This window comes from Vipera ursinii (genome assembly GCF_947247035.1).
Source record: "Vipera ursinii genome assembly, chromosome: 2".
Taxonomy (NCBI): domain Eukaryota; kingdom Metazoa; phylum Chordata; class Lepidosauria; order Squamata; family Viperidae; genus Vipera; species Vipera ursinii.
The window spans coordinates 288,633,232-288,651,874 of NC_139513.1; positions in this window are offsets into that span (position 1 = coordinate 288,633,232).

The window sequence follows — 18,643 nt, forward strand, 5'->3', positions numbered from 1 at the left end:
TTTCGGGACTAACACATTTTACCAAGAGGAGTAGGCTTATCTCTTAATACAACCTGTCAGTCTGAAAAGGTACTAATGAACACTGATTTTTGGTGCTGTAGACCTTATACAACTGTAGTGAATCAACCCTGCAAAGCAGCTGGAAACAGCTGTAGATCTCTCAAAATCCATTTGAGATGACCCAGCTACTAACTGCTGAACCAGACTTACTGCTTTATTTGGTTCCAACCAAATCATCATCATCATCATCATCATCATCATCATCATCATCTCCTCCTCCTCCTCCTCCTCCTCCTCCTCCTCCTCCTCCTCCTCCTCCTCCTCCTCCTCCTCCTCCTCTTCTTCTTCTTCTTCTTCTTCTTCTTCTTCTTCTTCTTCTTCTTCTTCTTCTTCTTCTTCTTCTTCTTCTTCTTCTTCTTCTTCTTCTTCCCCTCCTCCTCCTCCCCTCTTTTCCTTCCGCTCTCCTTTCCCTCTTCCCCTTCTTCTGAAGCACATGGCAGTGATCTAGTTGCTTGATCATCAAAGCAGAGATAATTGTTAGCAAGTTGCATGGGAGAGTCTTGATAGAGATGAGATTTTTTTAAAAATGATCAGATTAAAGAGAAAGAAAGGGGCTAACACGTTTTTCAATAAATAGTAGAAGCACCCCCCCATCCTGAGAAGACTAACATTTCCTGCAGCCAAAGGGAAAAAAAACCCACAACTTTCAATATGTGAAATATTAAAAGTTCTGGGCTGCAGGTAAGTTTAATTACTTGCTTATCTAAGTAAAACTCTACCAATGGGTAGTTGCTTCTTTCAGAATTCCATTTATCTCCAGTATCAAATTAACTTTGGTGAAAGCCAATTAAATACCGTAAATTATTCCCCTTCAATTAAACATTAGGTCCAAACAGAGGCAGCGAAAGGCTGCAACACACTAATTTGTCATCTGTATACTTATGAGAAATCAAGAAGAAAAGTTTAATCTCACCCCCCCTTCTTTTTTTATATCTAAAAAATGAGAAATTATGTGGAGGGAACTGCTATAAAAAGAGGAACTGGGCTGACATAATTTGAACTTAATTTGTCAACATAGTAATGCATCTTGCGATATTACTCCATTGACAAATCCATTACAGTTATAATGAAACTTTATACAATTTTACTCTTATTTAATTAGTTGCATCAATATGTTTCTTCTCTCCCGCCCCCTCCCTTCACTGCATCTGCATCATTAATGCTTCAAAGTGTAAATTATTGAGCAAGGTTAATTATTAGCGATGGCAACGCATGAAGTTTAGAGGCCCCAAAGAGAAATGCACAGGATCACAATATTGGAATGAATTCATTGTGCAGCCTTGCTGTTGTTTTCGCTGGTGAATCATCGCTCTCTTAAATAATAAAAATGATAATGATAATAATCTATTGAATAGCTACAAAATGATCCACATTCCAGATGTGTCTTTGATCATTAACGGAGAGTCTGCATATTTCTAATCTATCTGCTCATCTCTCTATTCAATGATCTGTCCATTTATCAACTATATTGTCTTGATATTCCATTCCTTCCATGCAAGGAAAGTATCTTATTGTGTTAGAAAAAATCTTTATATATAAAAAAAGAAAGAGGTTGAGCCTCTAGAAAGAATGTTGTTGTTCTTGTTAGTTGGGAAGTCATGTCCCACCCATCATGACCCCATGGACAACGTTCCTCCAGGCCTTCCTGTCCTCCACTATCTTCTGGAGTCCATTTAAGATCATGCCTACTGCTTCAGTGACTCCATCCAGCCACCTATATATATATTTTATTTTTCCTAAACAAAGAAATGTTTAGGTGTTTTCAGCACACATCTTTAATCTCGAACCGAGTTTCAGTTTGGTCTTCTCCAGTATTAGCTCTGCTCCCTATGACATCGTTTGCTCAAATGACGTTTGACATTGTCATTTCAACCTTCACCAATCCTTTGAAGACCTGGTTGCCTCTAAGGAGCTCCTGTTTCTCTCCAAAGCAAAAAAAGATCAATTTGGTCAAAAACAATGTGTCCAAAAAGAGTTTGTTGTTGTTAATTGTGAAGTTGTGTCCGACCCATCGCGACCCCATGGATAACGTTCCTCCAGGCCCTCCTGTCCTCTACCATCTTCTGGAGTCCATTTAGGCTCATCCCTACTGCTTCAGTGACTCCATCCAGCCACCTCATTCTCTGTCGTCCCCTTCTTCTATTGCCCTCAACCTTTCCCAGCATTAGGCTCTTCTCCAGTGAGTCCTTCCTTCTCATTAGGTGGCCAAAGTATTTGAGTTTCCACTTCAGGATCTGGCCTTCTAAAGAGCAGTCAGAGTTGATCTCCTCTAGGACTGACCGGTTTGATCGCCTTGCAGTCCAAGGGACTCGCAGGAGTCTTCTCCAGCACCATAGTTCAAAGGCCTCAATTCTTTGGCACTCAGCCTTTCTTATGGTCCAACTTTCACTGCCATACATTGCAACTGGGAAGACCATAGCCTTGACTATACACACTTTTGTTGACAGGGTGAAGTCTCTGCATTTTAGTGTGCTGTCTAGATTTTCCATGGCTTTCCTCCCGAGGAGCAAGCGTCTTTTAATTTCTTGGCTGCAGTCCCTGTCTGCAGTGATCTTGGAGCCCAGGAAAATCTGTAGAAAGAATGTAGAGAAGAGCAACAAAGATGATTTGGAGGTGGAGGATGGAGGGTAAAACAGATGAAGAAGGGTTGCTGTAATTGGGTATGTCTAGAAGAGATTGGACAACCATTTGTCTGAAATGGTATAGGGTTTCCTATTTTGAAACGATGATGATGATGAAGATGAAGATGAAGAAGAAGAAGAAGATGATGATGATGATGATGATGATGATGATGATGATGATGATGATGATATCATCCATTTTGTCATGTCCAACTCTTGGTGATTCTATGGGCCAGGTCTTTCCACATCTTCCAATCTGCACTACTTCTTCGCTCAGGCCGGTGTCAGCTTTGATGTTGTTCAGCCACCATGTTCTTTGGTGGCCTGGCTAACTCTTCCAAGCATAATTGCTTTCCCCAGTGAATTCCTTCATGTGACATGGCCAGAATAAGTGAGACACAGTTTCGTGATTTTATCTCAAGTCAAATAAGGAGTTTATTGACCACTCTGAAAAGTTGTCCACCAGAAGGACTTTGGGGAGCTACCGGTCAGACCGACAATTCTATCTACCAGGATAAAAAGTGTAACATAGTGAATAGGAAGGTCATTTGTTAAAGTTTGCTAAGAAAGGGGGGAAAAAAGAAATTGTAACATCAACTATTTTATTGCTTTGTTTGGTGCTTTATGACCTCGGTTGGATTCTTGCAGATATATCCTTACCAGACTAGGTAATCGGTGTATCTTCAGAGGTTGTTTTGATGACTTGGGCAGGTATTACATGGTGTGTGTGGGGGGGATTGACATTATCTGGTTGGGTCATAAAATGCCTGCAAGAAGAGCAGCAAGCTCAGAGAGCACCAAGGACCCCAAAGTTCAACCTTGAGGTACAAATGTTCTCTTCTATTGGTGCCTGTCTGTCTGCCCATCCATCCATCCATCCATCCATCCATCCATCCATCCATCCATCCATCCATCATCTATCTATCATCTATCATCTTTCTCTGTCTATCTCTGTATGTATGTATGTATGTATGTATATGTGTGTATATATCACACATCTGTCATCTCTATCATCTGTCTATCTCTCTATCTTCTATCTTTCTCATCTCTATCATCTGTCTATCTGTCTATCTTCTATCTTTCTATCTCTCTATCTCTCTATCATCTGACATCTTTCTCTGTCTATCTCTGTATGTAGGTATACCTGTGTGTGTATGTATGTATGTATGTATACACACACACATACACATATCTATCATCTCTCTCTATCATCTGTCTCTATCTCTCTATCTCTCATCTGTCTATCTCTCTGTATCATCTCTCTCTCTCTTCTCTCTCTCTGTCTCTCTCTCTCTTCTCTCTCTCTCTGTCTCTCTCTCTCTCTTCTCTCTCTGTCTCTCTCTCTCTGTCTCTCTCTCTGTCTCTCTCTCTCTCTCTCCTCTTTCTCTCTCTCTTAACCGTAGACCAACCATCAAGCAGTAAACAATACCTCCATGATGGAAGGAACACACTGGCTGGACAATCTACTGTATATAAACAGAGAGCATTCCCTTGTAGCACTGATGATGCTACCTAATTGGGTCATGAAACATCTACAAGAAAACCACCCAGCTCAGAGACCAGCAAAGACTCCACATCCAGTGCTTTTTTTGTAAAAGAAAAAGGTGCCGGAACTCACACATGTCATACAACCCACCTTGCCTACCCTACAAGGTTCCATCCAAAAAAGGTCCCGGAACTCCGTTCTGAGTGTTCTATGAGAAAAAAAGCCCTGTCCACATCTATTTTGTTCTTTCTGCTTCATTGACTGGCCACTTCTCATCCCATCACTTGCTAAATTCCGCTTTTTCCAGCCAGCCTCTTTTTGCCCTGAAAGTCGCTTGTTCCACTCGATTCCTTTGCATCCCCTTAATCCTTTGACATTTTAGGAAAACCCGACAAGTGGTTGGGGCTGGGTGAAGTCTGGCCCTTTAATTTCCATTAGAATGTCAAAGAGAGAGAGAGGGAAAAAAAGACAATTGCTGAAAGGTTAGGGCAAAACCTATTAGAAAAGTTGAGGCAAATCCGATGATCTCATCGCAAGGAACCACTGAAAGTCTGTCTTCGTTTTGGGATTAGGTCTAATTAAGGTGAACAAGCAGCTGGGCCCGTTTGGAATAACAATTGTGCTAGCATGTCACTTTTTTCTGCTTAGTTGAAATTTATATAGTTTGGGAATGGTGGATGTAAGAAAATTAGACCTCATTTAGAATCCGTTGAAAGGACACTCTGCCTTCATTATTAGCTTTGCATCTGAATTTTCTCCGGGCTGTTCTTTCACTGCTATAGGTAATGGATTTTTTTTCCCCAGATGTAATTGGATGAGTTTAATTTTTTCTTTCATTACCTGTCTCCAAGCCCTCTGCCCCTTTTCCCTTTGTGTTTTATTAGGACGGTAACCCCTATTTAAATAAAGGCTTTGGCAATGCTTATATACGTTCCATCAGCACTTTCTGATTGAATGTGGGTGGCGGTGGGGCCTGTAGCATTGCTTCATTTTTTAGACATTCACTAATTACATTTTAGCTCTGCTTGTGGACCAGCCAGAAATGGTTGCTTGGGTGTTTGGTTTGGATTTGATTAAATCCATAAACTCCACACACAGGTGGTCCTTAAGACCAAAGTGATCTTCAACATCTTCATCAATGATTTGGATGAGGGGATAGATGGGGAACTCATCAAATTTGCAGACGACACCAAGCTGGCAGGAATAGCCAACACTCCAAAAGACAGGCTTAAGATACAGGAGGATCTGGATAGACTTGAACATTGGGCGCTGTCTAACGAAATGAAATTCAACGGTGAAAAAAAAAGTAAGGTTCTACATTTAGGTAAGGTAAGTCAGCTCCCCAGAAAAGGAAATATTAAAAAGGGCAGGAAAATACATTTCCTGAAAAGAAATGGGAAGAACCAGGAAAGCATGCCCAGTTTGCTTAATAGCCCTAGCTCTCCCTCCCTCAAGCTCTGTACAAATGCAGATGTAAGAGGCTAGAAGCTTAGGAAGACAAAACACAAAGACATACCCCAGCCGCAGGGAAGCAGGGGCTGGGACATACCCACAACCATCAAGAATCCTAGAAGGGCACACCTAGATTCAGGACAGAATATGTGACACAGGAAGTAGCCTCAAACAGGAACAGGAAATAACTCCAAGCAATAGAGTCCAGGGGGTATAAAAACCCACTATCCACATGTGCTCAGCCCTTCTTTTCTGTTGGATCCATACTTCTGTCTGGCTTTCCTCTGTAATAAACTGTAACCTTCTTCCTAAAGCAGTCCCCATGTTGTTTATCTCCGGCTTGGATGGAACCATGATGAAGACTTTGCTTTCTACATAGGCAAGAAAAACCAAATGTATAGTATAGGTCAGGGGTAGGCAACCTTGGCTCTTTTAGGCCTCGTGGACTTCAACTCCCATAATTCCTGAGCCAGCTGGCTCAGAAATTCTGGGTGTTGAAATCCACGAGTCCTGAAAGAGCCAAGGTTGCCTACCCCTGGTTATAGGTGGAGGGAGTGAAGCTATTCTCCAAAGCACCCGAAGACAGAAGAAGAAACAATGGATGGAAACTAATCAAGGGGAGAAGCAACCTAGAACTAAGGAGAAATTTCCTGATAGTTAGAACAATTAACCAGTGGAACCACCTACCTCCAGAAGCTGTGAATGCTCCAACACTGGAAGTTTTTAAGAAGAGACTGGACAGCCATTTATTTAAAATGGTATAGGGTTTCCTGCCTGAGCAGGGAGGTTGGACTAGATGACCTCCAAGGTCCCTTCCAACGTTGTTGTTGTTGTTGTTGTTGTTATTATTATTATTATTATTATTATTATTATTATTATTATTATTATTATTATTAACTACTAGTTGTCAATCCATTTACCTATCTATTCATCATTCATCATCATCCTTCTCCCACCCCTCTCTGTCTCTCTGTCTGTGTTTGTGTGTGTGTGTCTGTGTCTGTCTCTTTCTCTGTGTGTGTGTGTGTGTGTGTTTCTTTCTCTCTCCCCCCCTCTAATCTACCATCTTTCTGCATCTAATTTACCATCTGAAGCCTGAGATCTGGAAAAGGCACAACTACAACGTTACAATGGCTTTTAATTCCACCAGTCTGTAGACCACACACAGTAAAGTTTCCACTGTTGTACCCAGAGAACTCCAGCACTGTTTTCCGTATCAGCCCAAACCACACAAAATCACTCATTTTTCTTAGCTCAACCTACAAATGCAAATCATCCCGAGTCTTTATGGCGATGGGATTGGTTTTCTTTGGGAAAGTAAAAATACTTACCTTTATTTTATCATTATCTTCCCAACTGTCTCCTTCTCTAGCTGTGAGGAACTTGCATGGAAACTGGTTGTTATTTGAAAACTGCTTGTCACATCAGAATTACCCAAGATAAAAGTGCCGAGGGTCTATAAATATGTATGGCAAAGAGAGAAGCTGTTTGTCTGCACAATGGTGTGATAATAAAACCAATCTGTAAGCCTGTTGCAGTAGTGATCTCTCATAACCACCTACTGTTTAGTCATTTTGTAATAATGTGATGGATGGAAACATAGCGGAGCTGAAACCCCACATAGATCTGCCCAAATTACATCAGTTGGTAGCAAAAATAAGAGCGGGTAGAACTTGAGAATGAGATAGCCATGTTCCTATTCCACCAACAAATCTCCTCATTGTCACACGCTGCAATGAACTCTAATCACCATTACACGTGAAAAAAGTATTAAGGAGAACAGATATAGTTTCCCCTCCCAAATGACTGATTCATGTAGAATAGAACAGAACAGAACAGAGTAGAGTAGAGTAGAGTAGAGTAGAGTAGAGTAGAGTAGAGTAGAGTAGAGTAGAATAGAATAGAACAGAATAGAACAGAACACAATAGAATAGAACAGAACAGAATAGAATAGAATAGAATAGAATAGAATAGAATAGAATAGAATAGAATAGAATAGAATAGAATAGAATAGAATAGAATAGAATAGAATAGAGCTGGAAGGGACGTTGGAGGTCTTCTAGTCCAGCCCCCTGCTCAAGCAAGAGAACCTACACCATTTCAGACAAGTGACTGCCTAGTCTCTTCTTCAAAGCCTCCAGTGACAGAGCATCCACAATTTCTGGAGGCAACTTCTGTTCCACTGGTTAATTGTCCTCACTGTTAGGAAGTTTCTCCTTAATTCCAGGTTGCTTCTCTTTTTGGTCAGTTTCCAACCTTTATTTTTTATTTTTTATCCTGTCCTCTGTGCTTGAGAAAATAACTTGCCCCCCTCTTCTTTGTGGCAGCCCCTCAAATACTGGAAGACTGCTTTCATGTCGACCCTGTTTTTTTTTTCTTTAGACTAATCAAACCCAAGTCCTGCCGCCGTTCTTCATATGTTTTAGCCTCCGAACCTTTGATCATCTTAGTTGCTCTTCTCTGATTTTTTTTTCCAGACACTCAACATCTTTTTTGTAGTATGGTGACCAAAACTGTTTGCAGTATTCCAGGTGAGGTCTTACTAGGGATTTATAAAGCGGTACTGATACAAAGTATGGGTACAATGCAGCTATGATGAACTTGGAAAAGGATATGGAATATGGAAAAGAATATGAAAAAGGAAGGTCATCAGCCTGGTAATGTAGGGCTTTAAAGGTTATTACCAGCACCTTGAATCGCACTTGGAGGGTAACCGGAAGCCAATGCAGCTCGCACAGGAGTGGTGTAACATGGGAGTTATTTTTATTATTATAAAATCATGCTGTAAAAGAAAGAGGGAAAACTATATCCTAGCTGGCATTCAGAGATATTTAAAGAACACAATATTTCCACAGAGGACAATATTCCAGGGCTAAACTGTGGGGTCCGTGGTGCTCTCTGAACTTGGTGGATTTCTCACAGACATTTAATTACCCAAGTAGGTAATATCATCAGTGCTAGAAGAGAGTGAGGAGGGGGGAGGGAGAGGAGGAGGAAGAGGAGGAAGATGACTATGGGGTCCTGGATGCTCTCTAAGATTAGTGGCTTTCTTGCAGATGTTTCCTTACCCAAGTAGCTAACATCATCAATACTAGAAGGGAGTGGCATTGAGGAGGAGGAGGAGGAGGAGGAGGAGGAGGAGGAGGAGGAGGAGGAGGAGGATTATGGGGTCCTTGATGCTCTCTAAGCTTGGTGGTTTTCTTGCAGACATTGCTTTACCAAAGTACATAATATCATCAGTGCTAGAAGGGAGTGGGGTTGAGGAGGAGGAGGTAAAAAGAGGAGGAGGAGGAGGAGGAGGAGGAGGATTATGGGCTCCTTGATGCTCTCTAAGATTGGTGGCTTTCTTGCAGATGTTTCCTTACCCAAGTAGGTAACATCATCAATACTAGAAGGGAGTGGCATTGAGGAGGAGGAGGAGGACGAGGAGGACGAGGACGAGGAGGAGGAGAAGGAGGAGGAGAAGGACTATGGGGTCCTTGATACTCTCTAAGCTTGGTGGTTTTGTTGCAGACATTTCTTTACCAAAGTACATAATATCATCAGTGCTAGAAGGGAGTGGGGTTGAGGAGGAGGTAGCGGAGGAGAAGAGGAAGGAGGAGGAGAAGCAGGAGGAAAAGGAGGAGGAGGAGGAGGACTATGGGGTCCTTGATACTCCCTGAGCTTGGTGGTTTTCTTGGAGACATTTCATTACCCAAGTAGGTAATATCATCAGTGATAGAAGGGAGTGGGGTTAAGGAGGAGAAGAGGAAGGAGGAGGAGGAGGACTATGGGGTCCTTGATACTCCCCGAGCTTGGTGGTTTTCTTGGAGACATTTCATTACCCAAGTAGGTAATATCATCAGTAATAGAAGGGAGTGCGGTTGAGGAGGAGAAGAGGAAGGAGGAGGAGGAGGATTATGGGGTCCTTGATACTCTCTAAGCTTGGTGGTTTTCTTACAGAAATTTCTTTACCAAAGTACGTAATATCATCAGTGCTAGATGGGAGTGGGGTTGAGGAGGAGGCATTCCTAAATTTCTTTAATCTGTTAACTTGCCTCTTTCATTCCTTCAGCAGAGCACATTCATTCCTTGCCCAGAGCACATTATGTGCTGTGGAACCTCAAGATAAATAAAGCCCAAAACTGTCACAATGGGATTAAAAGGTCATCTAGCCATGTCTCTTGCCAGGGAGGTAAATGTTGCACTGAGAAAGTTCATAAAAGAGAGATTAATGTATTTTTCTTTCCTCTGTGTAGTCTCCCATATCTTATTACCAATATCTTATCCTGTCGACACATTAGCACCATCCTTTTGTTATATTATATTAGCATTTTTATCATATCAGGACATATTGTTCCCTAACACAATCTCTCAGTCATATCGTATTAGTAACTGTCATATCAAATTAGGACCAGCAGAGATTAGAAGGCATTCTGATTCAATTAGCATGGTGGCACGTTCTTCTCTCTTTCTTTTCTTTTCCTTTGTCGATCCTAAACGGCAGGGCACCACTGGTGTGTCCTGTGATCGACACATGCCAATCCATCTAAAATCAAAGGTGTATAAAACAGTGGTTAGGGAGATTCTCAATAATCCGGGTCATGGTTGTCCCAAAGGTGCTTTTTCAAAAGGCAACTGGACTTTGGTTTTTCCTTGAAAACATTTTACTTCTCATCCAAGTTCAAGTTTCAAGTTTCAAGTTTTATTTAATTTGTATACCGCCCTTCTCCTTGGTAGGGACTCAGGGCGGTTCACAGGGCATATATAAAAAAGACAATACAAAAATTAAAAAAGATTAAACCCATGCCCAGTTAAAAACAGTAATACAGATCTAAAACAACAAATTAAAACCCATAATCCCCCGTCAGGCCAGACCAGCCATTTCAAATAGGTAGGTCTTCAGGCCACGATGGAAAGTTCGGAGGTCTGATGCCGTCCGGAGCTCCACCGGCAGTTGGTTCCATAATGCCGGAGCGCCCACAGAGAAGGCCCTCCCCCTGGGGGCCACCAGTCGGCACTCCTTGACTGGCGGCATCCTGAGGAGGCCCTCTCTGTGGGAACGCACAGGGCGGAGGGGAGTTGATGCCGGCAGCAGGTGGTCCCTGAGGTATCCCGGACCCATGCCATGTAGGGACTTAAAGATCGTAACCAAAACCTTGAACCTCACCCGAAAGACAACTGGTAACCAATGCAGCTCGCGGAGCAAAGGTGTAACATGGGAGTACCGGGAAACTCCCAAGACAACTCTCGCGGCCGCATTCTGTACCAGTTGGAGCCTCCGAGTGGTCTTCAAGGGAAGCCCTATGTAGAGAGCATTACAGTAGTCAAGGTGAGAGGTCACGAGCGCATGAGTGACCGTACACAGGGCATCCCGGTTCAGATAGGGCCGCAACTGGCGCACCAGGCGAACCTGGGCAAAAGCCCCCCTAGTCACGGCCACTATATGATCTTCCAGGGTAAGCCGTGAATCTAGGAGGACTCCCAAGTTGCGAGCCCTATCCACGGGGGGTAAGAGCTCACCCCCCATAGAAAGAGATGGAACATTTTGAATGTCCCGGGATGCCGGAATGTACAGCCACTCAGTCTTGTCAGGGTTGAGTTGAAGTCTGTTCCTCCCCATCCAGACCCGAACCGCCTCCAGGCAACGGGACATCACAGCGAGGGCATCACTGGGGTGGTTTGGGGTCCAAAAGAAAAGTTGGGTATCATCAGCATATTGATGATACCCAACTCCAAAACCACGAATGATCTCACCCAGCGGTTTCATGTAGATGTTGAACAGGAGAGGCGAGAGAACCGACCCCTGAGGAACTCCACAAATGAGAGACCTAGGGGCCGATCTCTGCCCTCCTGCCAACACCGACTGCGAGCGTCCCAGGAGATAGGAGGAGAACCACTGAAGAACTGTGCCTCCCACTCCCAATCCCCTGAGACGCCGCAGCAGGATACCATGGTCGATGGTATCGAAATCCGCCGAGAGGTCTAATAGGACTAGGACAGAGGAATATCCCCTATCCCGAGCCCTCCAGAGATCATTCACCAGAGCGACCAATGCCGTCTCAATGCTGTACCCGGGCCTGAAACCCGATTGGTAGGGGTCCAGATAATCCGCTTCATCCAGGACCAGAGGGAGCTGATGCGCCACCACACTCTCGACAACCTTCGCAAGAAAGCGAAGGTTGGAGACTGGACGAAAGTTGTTCAAAACAGCTGGGTCCAAGGCAGGCTTCTTGAGGAGAGGTCTCACCACCGCCTCCTTCAAGACGGTGGGGAAATAACCCTCACTCAAAGAAGCAGATATAACCGCCTGGAGCCAGCCTCGTGTCCTCTCCCTAGCTGCATAAACCAGCCAGGAAGGGCACGGGTCCAACAAACATGTGGAGGAGCTCAGCCTCCCCATAATCCTGTCCACTTCATCAGGGGTCACAGAATCAAACTCTTCCCAGGTAACATTGACAAGACCGCCCGTGTCCTGATCGCCTGACTCTGCCCAGCTGGAGTCCAAACCAGTCCGAATCCGAGCGATTTTATCCGTCAGATGTTGACTAAATTCCTCGGCACAACCCTGCAAGGGATCCTCCCTCACCTCCTGATTAAGAAGTGAGCGAGTCACCCTAAACAAGGCGGCCGGGCGATTATCTGCGGACGCGATGAGGGTGGAGAAGTAATTGCACCTCGCCACCCTCATCGCTGCGAGATAAGACCTAATATAGGTTCTTAACCGCAACTGGTCGGGTTCGGATCGGCTAGACCTCCAGCAGCTCTCTAGGCCCCGTTTCCGACGCTTCATCTCCCGGAGCTCCGCGGAAAACCATGGAGCTCGCTGGGATCTGCGCCGGGTCAGGGGCTGCAAGGGTACAACCCGGTCAAGTGCCTCAGTGGCTGCCCTTTCCCAGGCTTCCACTAAGGCATCCGCCGAGCTGAGAGCAGTGGAGGCAGGTGGGGACCCCAGCGCCGCTTGGAATCTATCAGGATCCATTAAGCGTCTGGGGCGGTACCATCTAATTGGCTCTGTGCCCCCACGGCGGGGGGTGGCAAAACGGAAGACCAGCCGCAGGAGATGATGATCGGTCCATGACAGGGGCATAATAAATGGAGAGCCCCCACCTAGATCATCCAACCACCGTCTAGATAAAAAAATCAGGTCAAGGGTGTGGCCTCCCTCATGAGTTGGCTCTGAAATTACTTGCGTCAGGTCCATGGCCGCCATGGAAGCCATGAACTCCCGAGCTAGCTCAGATGAACCTCCCAGGGATGGTAGATTGAAGTCTCCCAAAACTATAAGTTTGGGAAACTCAACCACCAAGCCCGAGAGGATATCGAGCAGCTCGGGCAGGGCTGCCGCTGTGCGACTAGGCGAAATGTACACCAGCAGCAAGCCCAACTGCGCCCCAGGACCAAATCTCATAAAGAGAGACTCACACCCGACTATCTGAGAAACGGTGGTCTCCCGCGGACATAAGGTCTCCCTAATGGTAACCGCCACTCCCCCACCCCTACCATGAGCTCGTGGCCGGTGTAGCACCCGGAAGCCTGGTGGGCAGAGGTCAACCAAAGGGACCCCACCCTCTGGGCCCAACCAAGTCTCTGTGATGCAAGCCAGGTCCGCATGCTCACCCTCAACTAAATCCCTAACGAGGGGAGCTTTATTAACCACGGACCTGGCATTCAGGTACACCAGCCGGAGCTCAGGAGGCTGCACATCCTCGCTCCCGGGATCTCGAGGAAGAAGCAGAGGGTCGGAGCGCCTCACCGCTTGCAAATAGCGGGGACGGCCCTCCCGGTAGCGATACGGCCCCCTGTCTATCCGCCTGCTGCCATTCCCCGTCGTGGGAATTGATAATCCCACGGTCCAAGAAGCTTCTTCAGTTCTGACTGAGTGGTGGAGGATGGAAGGATTGATATTCCTTGCAGACAGCACTTTTTTCAGAGAGTCATTGAAGCCACTTGGAGGCTTATCATTCAGGTGACCCTGAGGGCACAGATAACCTCCAAGTGGCCTCAATGACTCTCAGAAAGCTAACAACCAGATGACTGAAGGGAAAATAAATCCTTCCATCCTTCACCGTTCAGTCAGAACTGAAGAAGCTTCTTGGATGAGAAGCGAAAGGCATTCAAGGAAAAACAAAATCCAGTTGCATTTTGACAAAGAACCTTTAGGATCAAACAATGGTGCCCCTAGCAGTTCTATATGATGCTGAGTGCTGGCCAGCTACCAAATGTGTTGAGTACACCTTGCATGCCATGGTGATGCTCATGTTTTGTTGCTCCTTAGGCGTCTCTTACTTTTAGTATGTCAGCAAATGGGCACCGTGCCAACATCAGAGGAAAAGTGGGAGAAACGCCTACAGTGGGAAGAAGAAGAAGAAGAAGAAGAAGAAGAAGAAGAAGAAGAAGAAGAAGAAGAAGAAGAAGAAGAAGAAGAAGAAGAAGAAGAAGAAGAAGAAGAAGAAGAAGAAGAAGAGATTATATTGAAGATGATGATGATGATGATGATGATGATGATGATGATGATGATGATGATGATGATGATACTAAATGGCAACTTTCATTCATCTCAAGGCAGGACAAGAATTCACCATCTCCTGGTGATTGGCCCAAGGTCACCCAGCCAGCTTTCATGCCTAAGGCAGGAGTTGTCAGGTGAAAGAAATCAGGAACCCGGGTTATTCAACTCTGTACAAATTTATTCCATGCTATCTCTAAAGAAGACTCTGAACTACTAACAGACAAAGCAAATTGGCAGTAGATAAGAGCCAATGGAATTCAAGAGATTCCAAACTGATGACGTCGCTGACCTCTCCTTGGGCTCAGCCTGGTCATCTCCTACAGGACTAGAACTCACTATTTCCTGGTGATTGACCCAAGGTCACCCAGCCATCTTTTTCTCCTAAGACAGGACTAGAACTCAGAGTTGGTCCTGCTACTTTAACCCACTTAGATCAAAGTGGCACTCTTTAGTTTAAAATAATGTTGTCAGTCCTTCAAAGTAGACCAAACTAAGGAATCACAGCCATGTCTGCTCATACTATTTTATTATGCTATGATAGAGTCCTACAACTTGGTTAGACTACTGCAACGCTCTCTACATGGGGCTGCCCTTGAGGACCACTCGGAGGCTTCAGCTGGTGCAGAATGCAGCAGCGCGAGTTGTGATGGGAGTCTCCCGATACTCCCGTGTAACGCCTCTTCTCCACGAGCTGCATTGGCTTCCAGTTGCCCTCCGGGTGAGATTCAAGGTGCTGGTGATGACCTATAAAGCCTTACATGGCATGGGTCCGGATTATCTTAGGGAGCACCTGCTGCCAGCGTCAACTTCCCATCGTCCAGTGCACTCCCATTGAGAGGCCCTCCTTAGGGTGCCGCCGGGTAGGGAGTGCTGGCGGGTGATCCCCAGAGGGAGGGCATTTTCTGTGGGCGCACCTGCCCTTTGGAATGATTTACCTGTGGAACTCCGGACTGCCCCCGATCTGCGTTCATTTCGCCGGGACCTGAAAACCTGGCTTTTTGATTTATCAGGCCTTGACTGAAGGGGTTTTAGCTTTTTAAATATTGTTTTAATTGTTGGGCTTAATTAATTTATTTTAATTTTATATTATCTTTTATATTGTATTTTATGCTGCCCTGTAAACTGCCCTGAGTCCTTTGGGAATAGGGCGGTATAGAAATCTAATTAAATAAATAAATAAATAAACTCTGAATGCACTTCTCTCTCTCTCTCTCTCTCTCTCTCTCTCTCTCTCTCTCTCTCTCTCTCTCTCTCTCTCTCTCTCTCTCTCTCTCTCTCTCTCTCTCTCTCTCTGTTTGCTTTTTTTTCCCCTTGAGAATTCGGGATGGTGTACTTTGAGATGCTTTCCTAAATTGTGTTCCTATGCTGAAATTCTCCTAATCTCCAACAGAAGACCCTCAAAAGAAACTCCAGTGAGATTCCATCTCTAGTTTATGTCTATGGAGATTCTCTGTCATCCAGATCATGGTTGTCCCAAAGGCAACTGGACTTTCTTGCTTTTCTTGAAGATGTTTTACTTCTCATCCAAGAAGCTTCTTCAGCCCTGACTGACCCCACCATCCAGTCAAAAGCCGAGGAAGCTTCTTGGATGACAAGCGAAACATCTTCAAGAAAAAACCCAAGAAAGACCAGTTGCCTAGTTTATGTCCACAAGATGGTCACTATCTTTCATATGCTGGGGATCGTGGATTAATAGGACATCCCTTTAGAAATGTAGAATGTCTCTCTGTCCTTTTTTTTATTTTTATTTTTTTTACAGAGGTAAGTGGTTGGCAATACATAGATTCCTTTCTCCTTCCCCCATGGAAGGACCACAATGGAAAGTGAGGTTATTACTATGAATAATGCCCTATAAATATTCCACTTGTTAGGCATGTAATCAGTTCTCTAGTCTCTCTGGACAGCTTCCTCATTTACACCCTCCCCTTGGTATATTTCTCTTGTATAATTTAAATGCACACATGCATTGTAATCACTTCCTCACTCTCATTGTTGTTGTTTTTTTCTGGCTGGCTAGCTGAACTTCAAAGGGATGCTTATTTAGCAGGAGAAGATTTAGTTTCACATGGGACTGGAACTGCAATGTCAGGATTTCACTGGTTGTATGCACTAAGTAAGGGACGCGGTGGCTCAGTGGGTTAGGACGCTGAGCTTGTCGATCAGAAGGTCAGCAGTTTGGCGGGTCGAATCCCGAGTGCCGCATAACAGAGTGAGCGCCTGTTACTCGTCCCAGCTTCTGCCAACCTAGCAGTTCCAAAGCACGTAAAAATGCAAGTAGAAAAATAGGGACCACTACGGTGGGAAGGTAACAGTGTTCCGTGCGCCTTTGGCGTCTAGTCATGCTGGCCACATGACCACAGAGACATCCTCGGACAAACGCTGGCTCTTTGGCTTTGAAACAGAGATGAGCACCAGCCCCTAGAGTTGGAAACGACTAGCACGCATGTGCGGGGGAACCTTTACCTTTACCTTTACCCAGTGCTTTTTTTGTAAAAGAAAAAGGTGCTGGAATTCACATATGTCATACAACCCACCTTGCCTACCCTACAAGGTTCCATCCAAAAAAGGTGCTGGAACTCTGTTCTGGGCGTTCTATGAGAAAAGAAGCCCTGCCTTTACCTATGCACTAAGTAGGACTTCCCCAGAGGACAGAGTTTAAGGCAGGTGACAATGCCAGGATGACTTCTTCTGATCTCAGAGGCTAAGCTGTTTTTGCTGTTCCATCACTAAGTCATGTTCAACTCTTCATATTCCCATGGACCATAGCACAGCCAGACCTCCTGTCCTCCACTGTCTCCTGGAGTTTTCCCAAATTCATATTCATTGCATCAGTGGCACCATCTATCCATCACATTCTCCGCTGTCCCCTTCCAGCTTTGCCTTCCCTCTTTCCCAACATTGGGGTCTTTTCCAAGGAGTCCTCTCTTTTCATTAGGCGGCCAAAGTATCTGTGCTTCAGCTTCACCATCCATCCTTCTAAAGAAGAGTCAGGGCTGATTGTCTTTGAGATCAGCTGATTGGATCTCCTTGCAGTCCAAGGGACCCTCAAGGGACCCTCTGTAGCATCACGATTTGAAAGCATCAGTTCTTTGGCGCTCATCCTTCCTAATGATCCAACTCTCCCAGCCATACATTACTACTGGGAAAAGCATAGCTTTGACTACATGTTGGCAAGCTAAACTGAGGTGGTTCTAGTTAGCACTAGGAGGAGAGGTCACTAGGAGGGAATACAGACCTTTATTTTATTTATTTTAATCCCATTTATATCCCGCCCTTCTCCGAAGACTCAGGGTGGCTTATAATCTAAGAAGCACAAATCAACATGCTTAGCAATAGCCTTCATTCTATGTATATGCCTGCTTATTAGGGCTTTCACCCCCCCCCAAGTGGCATTATTACAAAGTCAGCTTATTGCCCCCAACAATCTGGGTCCTTATTTTACCTACCTCAAAAGGATGGAAGGCTGAGTCAACCTTGAACCTGGTGGGATGCAAACCTGCACTAATTGCAGGCAGCTGGTGTTACTTAAGGAGGCATTATCCCACTGCTCCACCAAGGCTCTTTAGGTTAAAGTCCACACAAACACACACACACACACACAAACACTCGCATGAAGGATGTGGCAATCTATCTCCATATTTATCTCGAGAAAACTCCATACAGTCAAGAGTCAAGCTTGACTTGAAAGAGACTTTAGTTTTATCCTTTATTGGTATTTGTTTATTTTTATTTCATTTGACCATATTTCAACTATCTGAAGGCAGGATGAGAAGCAGTGGATTGGAAACTAATCAAGAAGAGAAGCAACCTAGAACTCAGGAGAAATTTCCTGACAGGGAGGACAATTAACAAGTGGGATGGCTTGCCACCAGAAGCTCTGGGTGCTCCGTCCCTGGAGGCTTTCAAAAAGAGACTGGACAACCATTTGTCTGAAATAATATAGGGTTTCCTTCCTGATCAGGGGGTTGGACTAGAAGACCTCTAAGGTCTCTTCCAACTCTGTTGTTTTGTTAATTAACCAGCAGAAGGAATTGCTTCCAGAGGTTGTGGATGCTCCAAAACTGAATGTTTTTTTAAGAAGAGATTGGACAACAATTACTCTGAAAAGATATAGGGTGTTCTGCTTAAGCAGAGGATTGGACTAGAAGACCTTCAAGGTCCATAATTATGTTCATTAAAAGACATTATCATGGTTCCAACAAATGAAACTCTTCAAAGAACTTTGAGGCATTGTTTACCTTAAAGAATCTTTATTGGAGTAGCATACTATTAGTATGTACATAGGCAAAGCCAAAAGCCACATTCCTCCTCATAAAACTCAATCCATTAAAACATTAAAATATTAAATGCCTGTTTTCTGGCAGACATCTCATTACCTGGCTAGGTAACATCATCAATCTTCAAGGAAGCCTACAAGGGACAGAGAGAGGAGGAGGAGGAGGAGGAGGAGGAGGAGGAGGAGGAAGAGGAGGAGGAGGAGGTTTGGATTCCTACATTGAACAAGGATGGCCTCATGGTAGCAGTGTTTCAATA